The following is a 2,644-nucleotide window of genomic DNA, read 5'->3' on the forward strand; positions in this document are numbered from 1 at the left end:
TTTCAAATCTGAGAAGGGTGCATACATCTTTCCATCACATCCTAGTAACTAGTATATTCTGAGCATTTGTTCTGACCTTTTGTCAAAGGTCATATTTACTGTGTTGTATATTTGGTTATGGCAAGATATTAAAATTCAAAGTTTTTGGCTTGGAAGTGGTTTCATTATTAAGTCCTCTAAGGCTTTTTAGGATGGAAAGACACCTAAAATGGTAACTCGACAGCTTAGCGCACAAAATTGTGTATATAAATTTTACATGTACAAAAAATTAATGGTTTAAAAATTTACAATAGTCTTCTCCCTAGATCAGAATCTCCATTTCTTTGTGATTTTCAGGGTGAACTGAACGCCAACAGGTGACTTCTATTACAGCAACAAAAAGGTGCAATGGTGTGGGTGTTTTTTTTTTTTTTTTTCCTCTCTCTCTCTCTCTCTCTCTCTCTCTCTCTCTCTCTCTCTCTCATCTGAAACATTTACTAAATTAAACAGGTTGGATAATTTATTTTTGGGTGGTCTAAAATTATATTGGAGAATGTGTACTGCTTGCAACAAGGGATCCTTCGTTAAAAAGGACTACTGTAGGTAAAGCTGGTTCATTTATATAGTGTGTGTGGGGTGGTTTTTGTAAGCCTCATGCCCATAAAATTTAAGGAGTGAGGCCTGTTTTGAGTTATTTGAACCAATCTAGAAAATGTCATTTGACTTTAATGTGAACTACTTCTTCTTTTAACTATTATAAAATTAAAGTACAAATTTTAAAGTGCTGAAATTTCATGGCATTCTCTAATGCCATTGTCCTCAAAGTCTACATATTATGTATGTACTTGGCATTTGCACTATATTAAAAAAAAAAAAAAAAATTGTCAAAGCTGAATTTTGTTTGTACAATAATTACATTTAGAATGACAGATATTATAGCTCTTCATTTCATTAAAGCCCAAAGCTTTGAACAGTTCAAATTAAATGTTATTTAAACCTACCTCATGTTAGTGGTGTTTCATTTTATAGCTAGGTGCTATTTTCTCAGTTATTGCAAACTCCCATATATTAAAATGGAAATCTAACATTTTAGAGTGAAATCATTGTCACTCGTTCAGAAATTTATACAGTTTTACAGTGTATCCGGAAAGTATTCACAGCACATCACTTTTTCCACATGTTATGTTATAGCCAATGGATTAAATTCATTTTTTTCCTCCGAATTCTACACACAACACCTCATAATGACAATGTGAAAAAAGTTTACTTGAGATTTTTGCAAACTTATTAAATAAATAATTGAGAAAGCACATGTACATAAGTATTCACAGCCTTTGCCATGAAGCTCAAAATTGAGCTCGGGTGCATCCTGTTTCCCCTGATCATCCTTGAGATGTTTCTGCAGCTTAATTGGAGTCCACCTGTGGTAAATTCAGTTGATTGGACATGATTTGGAAAGGCACACACCTGTCTGTATAAGGTCCCACAGTTGACAGTTCATGTCAGAGCACAAACCAAGTCAAAGGAATTGTCTGTATACCTCAGAGACAGGATTGTCTCGAGGCACAAATCTGGGGAAGGTTACAGAAAAAAATTCTGCTGCTTTGAAGGTCCCAAGGAGAACAGTGGCCTCCATCATCCATAAGTGGAAGTTGGAAACCTCCAGGACTCTTCTGAGAGCTGCCTGGCCATCTAAACTGAGCGATTAGAGGGAGAAGGGCCTTAGTCAGGGAGGTGACCAAGAACCCGATGGTCACTCTCTGAGCTCCAGAGATCCTCTTTGGAGAGAGGAGAACCTTCCAGAAGGACAACCATCTCTGCAGCAATCCACCAATCAGGCCTGTATGGTAGAGTGGCCAGATGGAAGCCACTTCTTAGTAAAAGGCACATGGCAGCCCGTCTGGAGTTTACCAAAAGGCACCTGAAGGACTCTCAGACCATGAGAAAAAAAATTCTCTGGTCTGATGAGACAAAGATTGAACTCTTTGGTGTGAATGCCAGGTGTCACGTTTTGGAGATAACCAGGCACCGCTCATCACCAGGCCAATACCATCCTTACAGGGGAGCATGGTGGTGGCAGGATCATGCTGTGGGGATGTTTTTCAGTGGCAGGAACTGGGAGACTAGTCAGGATAAATGGAAAGATGACTGCAGCAATGTACAGAGACATCCTAGATGAAAACCTGCTCCAGAGCGCTCTTGACCTCAGACTGGGGCGGCGGTTCATCTTTCAGCAGGACAACGACCCTAAGCACACAGCCAAGATGTCCTGAAGCCACTCCTTTGATAACTCTGTGAATGTCCTTGAGTGGCCCAGCCAGAGCTCAGACTTGAATCCGATTGAACATCTCTGGAGAGATCTTAAAATGGCTGTGCACCGATGCTTCCCATCCAACCTGATGGAGCTTGAGAGGCGCTGCAAAGAGGAATGGGCGAAACTGGCCAAGGATAGGTGTGCCAAGCTTGTGGCATCATATTCAAAAAGACTTGAGGCTGTATTTGCTGCCAAAGGTACATCCACAAAGTATTGAGCAAAGGCTGTGAATACTTATGTACATGTGATTTCTCAGTTTTATTTTTAATAAATTTGCAAAAATCTTTTTTTCATATTGTCATTATGGGGTGTTGTGTGTAGAATTCGGAGGATAAAAATGAATTTAATCCA

The sequence above is a fragment of the Polypterus senegalus genome, chromosome 9 (genome assembly GCF_016835505.1).
Source record: "Polypterus senegalus isolate Bchr_013 chromosome 9, ASM1683550v1, whole genome shotgun sequence".
NCBI lineage: Eukaryota > Metazoa > Chordata > Cladistia > Polypteriformes > Polypteridae > Polypterus > Polypterus senegalus.